This window comes from Triturus cristatus, chromosome 3_2 (genome assembly GCF_964204655.1).
Source record: "Triturus cristatus chromosome 3_2, aTriCri1.1, whole genome shotgun sequence".
In the NCBI taxonomy this organism is placed as follows: domain Eukaryota; kingdom Metazoa; phylum Chordata; class Amphibia; order Caudata; family Salamandridae; genus Triturus; species Triturus cristatus.
Genome location: NC_140584.1, coordinates 841,555,333 through 841,564,156, shown reverse-complemented (window position 1 = coordinate 841,564,156; position 8,824 = coordinate 841,555,333). Strand labels below are relative to the sequence as shown.

Sequence of the window (8,824 nt, the reverse complement as noted above, 5' to 3'; positions counted from 1 at the left end):
TATAGTCTGCCTCTGTCCATCTTTCTTGTCACAACGCAGACGTAAACTGAAAAATGAGTGGAACAGGCTGGGAATCCGATCCTGCAGACAAGCAATCATTGCAGCATTAATGCCAGAAAACACAGTTCTAAACATCGCTTTTACAATTTTCTTACGAAATGCTTACCGCTCTTTTAAGTAGTTATGGGCTGGTTCGTTTTTATGCTTGTTTAAGAGCTATTCCATTTTTATCCTGTGATTTCTTAACTGCTGCTTATATCTTTTTATTGAATTGTTGACTTGCACAATTGGCTGTCATTTTACGGTCCATGGTTTGCACTTATGGTCCTTGTCAAAGACCTGAATCTAAATGCATTTTAAATGTTAAACTGGTCATTGTACTTTGCACACTAAGTCCTTTTCCATTGATAGATTGGAGAAGTTTTTTATTGTACTATGAAGTTTCCATTAACTACTGTTTTTATGTCAAGGTTTTGTTTTAAAATGTTTTGCTGCGTAACTTTGAGGTGACCTTTTAAAGATATTTTTATATCTAAATAAAGTATACCTACCTACCTATTCTGGAATTATGTAATGAACCTGCAGCATTGTTACCCAACACCAACTGTCTCGTGTGTGTCATTTGGGGTAACCTACGATGGGGAAAGTGGGGACAGCGGGGTGCCCCTGGGGGTACTATGTGTTATGTGACTACATTTGCCGATATTGGCACTATGCCCCTTGGTTCGCCCCCGGAGGGGAGGGGGATGTGGCTGGACCAGAGGCCAACATCCGGGAACAGGACCTGGGTTGGAAACGGCTGGGGTAAAGGGGAGCGTACACAGGGAAGTTACTAGGCAGCACATTAGGACACTAGAGTTCAGGCAGCCAAAAATTAAGCAAAGGAATGTGGCTGGGTAGGGTGGGTATTTAAACTCAAGCGCGTGTCACTTGACACTCTTTCTCCTAGGAATATTACAGAGGCGAGAGGCGCTGCTGCAGCACTGTGTGAGGTGAGGAGGAGGGGGGGCTAGGGGAGCCGTAAAGCTTTAGGAGGGATTGTCTGCTAGGCGGGAGGGGAGAGTAGTGCTTTGTGGCAGTGCATGGCTCTGGGGGGATCAGGCCGGTGCCGGGTTGCAAAGGACTGGCATCCCACTTGGGCCGGGTGTCTTCAGTGCAGTGTCTACGCGAATGTGGGGCGCGGGCTGCGTGCGTGGGGCATCCTTGTCAAGCGAGTGAAGAGAGCGTGGTGCAAGGCCCTGGGCGCTTTCATGAAAGTGTCCCGGGCCGCGCCCCCGGTTCGGAGGGACCTGGGGCGTTTTTCCCTGCTTTCGGTCAAGGGCTAAGGAACATGGGTTCCTGACTACTGTAGTCTTGAGTAACCACTTAGCAACATCACCTGACTGCCTGGCTAATAAAGAAACATTTCGGCCCCGCCTGTAATGTGTTACTCTTGCTCAGCACTCCGGGTGCGCGCATGAGCTTAATAATGTAGTTCAAGGTTATGGTTTGCATATGGCCCGTGCATGGAGCGGACGGTGTTCAAGCTTCTTTCGACACCGCCCCCATCAGTTCACAAGCCAAGCACTGGAAGAAGGTGCCGAACGCCTTCCCCCGAGCTGGCGAAGAGCTCTCTCCCATGGCTGCCAGCCTACAAAATGTCTAACAGTACTTCAGAGTCCGACGCGCAGGGAATACCGCCAAGGCCCCCCTTGCACTGTCAATGGCGAGGGGGCCCTAAGCTCAGAGCTGCCGACTTTGGAGCTGGAGAGTGAAGTTTGAATCTAGGCGTCGCTCAACATCCTGTGATCCTGGGCAGGTGATTTAATCTCACAGAGTACCACAAAGAAGGAATATGTCCTGGGGTGACACACGAGGGGGGGGGGGGGGGGGGGCAATATCTTCAATATCGGGGACGGATTAAAGGGAGACAAAGCGCGTGAGTGGGAGCAGCGAGAAGGGAGGTACAGGGGTCCCCTCATTTCGGCAGGTTAAAGAAGAGGCAGCAAAGGATCTAATTACCAGGTAATGGCGGGGAACGAGGCTACCCGGGAGGCGGTTTTTGAAGAGAAGACTGGATTGGGGCCGGTCTGGATCCTTTGGGCGTTCCCACACATCGGAGGGGAGGCAGAGGAGTTGCGGTGCCAGGGACTACAGGGCGCAGCAACCAGAAAATCATGGGTTCGGCGACATTCCTACGATGGCAGGAGTCATTTGCTGGCGCGGGGGATAGAGGCACCAGTCCGGCAATGTGGGAGAAACACTGGGTGGCGCGCTCGTAGCCACCCACAGGCGGCGAAGTGTGCAACCATTTGGGTGAGGGCAGTACGCAGGGCCGGACTGGAAACCAAAACCGGCCCTGACAAAGTGCTCGGCCCAGGGAGTTGGGGGTGCGGCCGAGCGCAGCGCAAAATTTACAACAGACTGATTGCGCCGTAATTAGGGGAGAACAGAGGCTGCAATGACTCCCCCCCAACTGAAATTCATCTGGCAGCAGCGGTGGAACAATGTGCTGGAGACTAGGTGAATGAAGTGTGATGGATGGCTCGGAGTGCTTCAGTTTGCACAACAAGATATGGGGGGGGGGGGGAAGGGCGGAGGAATGACGCTCTTGAAGTGTTGGTTCTGGGTCGGGCACTGTGGTGGTAACAAGATTTGTAAGTTAGTGACATGCCGGGCTCTAGGGCGCGGACGGGGTTACAGGCGGTCTCTGTGGGGAAGATGCCGTGCAGGCAGGTTGATGGATCAGGGTGAAACTAAAGCTGCAAAAAAACAAGCATTGGCATAGCCAATAGGTCTCGCCTTTGGGACCTTATAAGTGTTTAGCTATGCAACAGTTGCATAACTAAACACTTATAAGGTCCCAAAAGCGAGACCTATTGGCTATGCCAAGTGGCCGTGGGGCCGCAAAAGTGGATTGATCGCGATCAACATCAAAGCGGTCGTGCGGCCGCTAAAGTGAAAGTACTCGCGGTAAAAGTGGCGCGCGCGCCCCCGCGCACATGCACTGTAGCTCTAGGCTGGCCTGGTAGCACTTTTTGGAGCCCTCTCAATAAGTCTCGCCAGACCAGCGCATGCGCTGGGTCAGGCGAGACCTAAAAATAGTTGTCGGAGGTAGGACATAAACGACAAGGTTACTAAGCATGACAAGCATTGAAAATGCAATTGGCCTCGCCTTTGATTAACCCCTTCGCTGCCAGGCCTTTTCCCCCTCCTGTGCCACGCCCTTTTTTGGCTATTTGGGGTAGTGCGCGCTGAGGCCCCTGTAACTTTTTGACCACATAAGGTATCCACGCCAAATTTGCGTCCTTTTCTTCCAACATCATGGGGCTTCTGAAGGTACTCAGGGTTTGTGGATTTCCCTGGAGGGGTCACAGAAATGAGCCAAAATACAGCAAAATTTATGTCTTTTGGGGCTAAATGGGAAAAACGGGCTGCAAATGAAAGCTTCTGGGTTTTTCCCTGCAAGTGTTATCAAAAAAGGGTTTGTGGGGCTGAAATCACAATTTTCCCAGCTTTTAGGGGATACCAGACTTTTGTCAGAAACCCAACAAAATTTTTTTACACAGTTTTGGCATTTTTCTGGGACATAGCCTATTTTTGCTATTTTTTGTGCTTTCGACCTCCTTCCAGTTAATGGTAGAAATGGGTACAAAAGCAATAATGGATCCTGGAAAGCTATACATTTTAGAGAAGTAGACAATATTCTGAATTCAGCAAGGGGTCATTTGTGTAGATCCATCAAGGTTTTTTTATTTTTTATAGAAACTAACAGTTAAATATAGGATAAATTGAAAATTTGTTGAATAAAAAAGCCTTTTGTGTCAACGTTTTCACCTGTAACAACTTCTAATTATGACAGCTCTTTGAAAGCAATATACCGTTACATCCGCTGGACATTACTGGTTGTGGGGATATATAGGACTTGTAGGTTCACCAAGAACCCGACGAACCCAGAGCCAAAAACTGAGCAGCAACTTGCAATGGTTTTGTATTATGTACCGGGTATATAGTAATTATTCTGTGAAAATGTGTACATGGAAAAATCGGTATGAAAGACACCTATGTATTTCTGAAATGGGAACAAAATATAGAGCTTAGAAACAGTAGATATTTGCCCCTTTGCCGAAATTGGGAATACTCATACTAGCATGAGAATTATCAGTCATTTTTTAGAATGACTTCTTTTTTACACAATGTCTTCCATTTGGAAGGCAGAAATGCATCGAAAGTCAATAGGTAATAACAGTTCCTTTACAAATCTGAATTAACCTAGGTCTCCCGATAAAAACGGTACCTCACTTGTCGGGGTAGGCATAGTGCCCACGACAGGAAATGGCTCAAAACCCAACGTGAACACACCACATTTTCAAAATGCAAAATTACCCTTTTTTGGCAAAGTGCCTAGCTGTAGTTTTTTAACCCTAGCTCTGCCGGCACCTAGGGAAACCTAACAAACCTATACATTTGTGAAAACTAGACACCCAGGGGAATCCAGGATGGGGTGACTTGACTGCCTCCCACCAGGTTCTGTTACCCAGAATCCCTTGCAAACCTAAAAAATTCCAAAAAACCACTTTTCCCCCACATTTATCTGGTGGAAAGTTCTGGAATCTGCGTGGATCCACAAATTTCCACCCCCCCCGCGTTCCCCAAAGTCTTCCGTGAAAAATGGTACCTCACTTGTGTGGGTCAGCCTAGTGCCCGCGACAGGAAACGGCACAAAACATAACATGGACACACCTCAATTTCGTAGCGAAAAATGACCCTTTTTTGGCAAAGTGCCTAGCTGTAGTTTTTGAACCATAGCTCTGCCGGCACCTATGGAAACCTAGCGAATCTATACATTTTTGAAAACTAGACACCCAGGGGAATCCAGGATGGGGTGACTTGACTGCCTCTCACCAGGTCCTGTTACCCAGAAAGCCTTTCAAACCTCAAAAATTGCCAAATAAAATGCATTTTCCCTACATTTCTCTGGTGGAAAGTTCTGGAATCTGTCTGAAAAAGGTGTTTTTTTCAGCTAAATTTGAGGTTTGCAGGGCATTCTGGGTAAGGAAACGTTGGGGGATCCACGCAAGCCATACCTCCCTGGAATCCCCCAGGTGTCTAGTTTTCAGAAATGTGTGGGTTTGGTAGGTTTCCCTAGGTCCCCAGCTCCCAAGGCTATTTTTTAATTAAAGGGAATCCCTCTGGTGCCCGCACCAGAGGGATTCCCCAGGGAATGCCTCATGACGAGCTGGACTCGTCATGGGCACAGCGCGACTGTGCTCCATGACGAGTCCAGCTCGTCATGGGCACTGGAGGGGTTAAGTTAAAGCCATTTGCTTTGCTAATGGTATTGTATAGCAAAGCAAATGGCTTTAACTTAATGAAAGGCGAGACCTATTGCATTTTTAATGCTTGGTATAATATGCTGACTCGTCACCATATACTGTGTATAGCGCCTAGTGTCCCCTTGCTCTTGTTATACTATACTGACTCGTCCCCATATAATGTGTATAGCGCTTTGTTGCTTTCTGACTAGATTCTCCATGCAAAAGTTTCCACACATACATACATACATACTAGCCTAACATCCTTCTATCGCACACATCTTCCTCTATGTCACCAAATATACAGCAGTCATGTACACACCAAGGTCTAGTGCCCTCCTTTGCGTCGCCCCAGGCACTAGAACCTAGCGCTCCAATCATAAGAGATGACTCAGTGAGCTTCTTTTGAAGTTAAGACGACAAAACCCAACCTTGTGCTTTCCAAACAGAACCAGGGCGTCCCTTCTGGTGTATCAGCTATTAGAACCATGGCTGGCACGTGTTTTGCTCAAGCTTATAATAAGCTTTGGAGCTTTTTCAAGGCTATGGGTGAGGCGTCCTTTCTGCATCTGCAGGAGGGTTTACACAAAGATTGGGAAGAGGCCCAAGCGAGTCAAATGGAAATCAGAGAGAATGTTTTAATTCTGAAGAAACCTTTATTCTGATGTGATGCAGCCACGGGCTAATTATATGGATTTCTGTAACCCTAGTTACAAATTTGAGGGTTCAAAATGCCTATGGTTCGAAACTGAGCACACAGTAATTTAATTCAAGGCTGCACTGGGTTTCCGATCAGGGAGACACGGGTGGGAAAGCTTGTCAGAGCTTCTTTAACAAGAGATGCGTAAACACACACTTTCTACTTATAGTCGTTGCTTACGAGAAGCAAGGCTGGCAGCAACTGCGCCTCTTTTACTGCCAGCTATTAGTACTAAGTGCGTGTTTACGGACCGCTTACAGGTTTTCAAAACACATAAATGAAAGGGCATTGTCATTTACAATGACAATAGCTCAAACTCTCACAAAGGCGAGACCTATTGCATTGCAAATGCTTGTTACTATCTGTAATAGGTCATTATTTCCTTCAGCCGCGTTCCATTCAACAGTAGTACTTGGATCAGGCACATCCACATCAGCCACACAACAGTCATTCCAAACCACAATATTAACCTTGGTAGAACCCAAAGGAGCTCTGCAAAAAAAAAAAACTGCTACTCGGTTCTTCACACCAGAAAGACATTCTACTACATGTGCATAATCCAATAAGTGCAATAACATTTTAGCGGTGCATGGCGTTACTTTGGTCATTCCACTACCAGTAAGTTTAACAAGTGGCTTATGGTCAGTTCTTAAGCTAAACGCAGTCCCCCAGACAAACTGCCTGAAGATGTTCACACCCCACACACACGTTTTTACCTTTTCTCAATCACCAAAAACACTCTTCTTAATGTGTGGGGGATCTCAATGTACATATGATAGTAACTTCTTTTCCATTAGTTTCAATCTGAGGAAGCACCGGACCTTTATTGCTCGCATAGGTGGTGATAACCACCCTGAGAGACGGGTCAAACCCACTCAAAGGCACAACGTTGCTAATCAACTTTGAGGCTGTCCGCATCCAAATGTAATTTGCTGTTCCATTCAAAGCAGACATCCTTTCTTAAAAGCTGCGTGTTATCTTTAAGTTCTTTCTTCAAAATTAGCTATAAACTTCCCATAATATTCTGCAAGATCCACAAAAACCTCACACCCTCCTTATGTGAGGCTTCGAGTTGGTTATAGCCTCTTCTAACTCAGGTTTGGGCAATATACCCCTATTGCACACCATATGTCCTAAATAAGTAATGGACTCAGACTTTGGATAAAATAGTAAGATGCGGGTCAACACTATGTCAAACCGTCAGAGCTGTGTGAGGCAATAATCGCACTGTACAAGATGGGACCTCTAAAGTGAGACGCCTACCAGGGTTGCATTCCCAGATTCGAGCCCCTCAGCGGGTCAAGTCGGCAGGCTCCAAACAGCGCAACACCTCCCGCGCCAACTCCGGGTCTGCGATGAAGCGGCGGAAGCCTTTACTGGCCTGTGTCCGCTCCTGCAGGTACTCCAGGTCAGGCACTTCTCGTTTCCACCGCGCCCCGGCCGCTGCCGCAGATGGGCCCCACCGGAGGGGTAGGGTCGATATCCGAGGAAGGTGGCGTATGCAGTGGTCATACTGGTGTCGACCACTGCATTTATATAACACTTTAAGACTGAAGTCAACATTGTAAATATCCTCACCACGTGTGCTACTTGACAGTGTGGATCCCGTGATTCACACACTCCCGGGGGTTATCGGGTTATTCCCCCGACCTGGCAGCACCGTACCGCCTCAGGTTCATAGGTAATGCACGCAATAGCCTGAGCGCCATTTCTTCCTGACTTAACTAAAAACCCCACCTCTAACTTTCAGAGGAAAGATCATGTTTGTCTTAAAGTCGTGGAACCCTATGAAAGGAAGTGCTGTTTTGTCACTTGAAATTATTCTATCGAAGACACGCACGCACACCTCTGAATCCCCACACCCCACACTCTTCATGAACACACTAAAAGGCAACTATTTTAAATAAAATCGGACTAGACAGACCCCAGTCTGACTTATTCGTTCACCTCTAGACACATTTCGCTCACACACGTTTCACTCAAGCTTATGTGATTCAATGAAAGTTGAACACATACAATCATAAGACTTTAACAAATTGAGAGGCAACTTAAGGCATTAACAGAAAAGTGAGCCAATAAAAATGTTGAAACTTAAGCACTCGGGGGCAGATTTATGTTCCCTGGCGCATCCCTGCAAATCAGCAGGGATGCGCCAGGGAAGATGCGTCACACAAGTTTGCCCTTGCGCCACCGCAGATGCGCCGCATTTACAATGCGGTGCATCGTGGCGCAAAGATATGCAGATGCGTGACGCATCTGCCGGCGTAAGGTTGGCGCATTGCTGGAGTTGCGTCACAACCGCGACGCAGCTCCAGCAAGGCTCGTGGTGCCCCTATCCCTAACATGCTGCGTCAATCCTTACGCCTGCTTCAAGCAGGCGCAGGGATTTGACGCAGCATGGCCGGAAAAGTGACTGAGTGAAATCTTGTAGATTTCACTCAGCCACTTTTCGGAGGCGTTCCTGCGCCGGAACGCCCCCCCCTGTGCAGGTACGCCCACATGTGGCGCAAGCTGTACAACGTGACGCATCTCCCTAGATGCGTCACATTGTAAATCTGCCGCAGCATGGCGCTGGCTTTGCGCCGCCGCTGCGTCACAAAAGTGACGCAACGGCGGCGCAAAAGTGACGCACAGGGCTTAAAAATCTGCCCCTCGGTATATAGTTTCAGTTTTGGGAGCACGTGCATCCCGGTCAAACAGGCAGGGATTGTGTTCCACGGTCCACCCTGAAGCATTGCTGCTACTGAGGTATAATATCCACCACGGATGTTTTCATTGAACCGGATTATCATTAACTGCTACATTGCATTGCTTATCAGCTAACACCAAG

General features: G+C 47.7%; 1 protein-coding gene across 1 annotated transcript in view; it reads left to right on the top strand.

Annotated features, from left to right (window-relative positions):
• The first annotated feature begins 959 nt into the window (after nucleotides 1-959).
• The window catches only part of LOC146858271 (serine racemase-like), a 119,365-nt gene continuing 111,500 nt past the window's right edge, over nucleotides 960-8,824 (top strand). The window contains exon 1 of the mRNA XM_085646904.1: nucleotides 960-992. The gene's annotated coding sequence lies outside the window, so the exon portion shown is untranslated. The remainder of the gene's footprint in view (nucleotides 993-8,824) is intronic.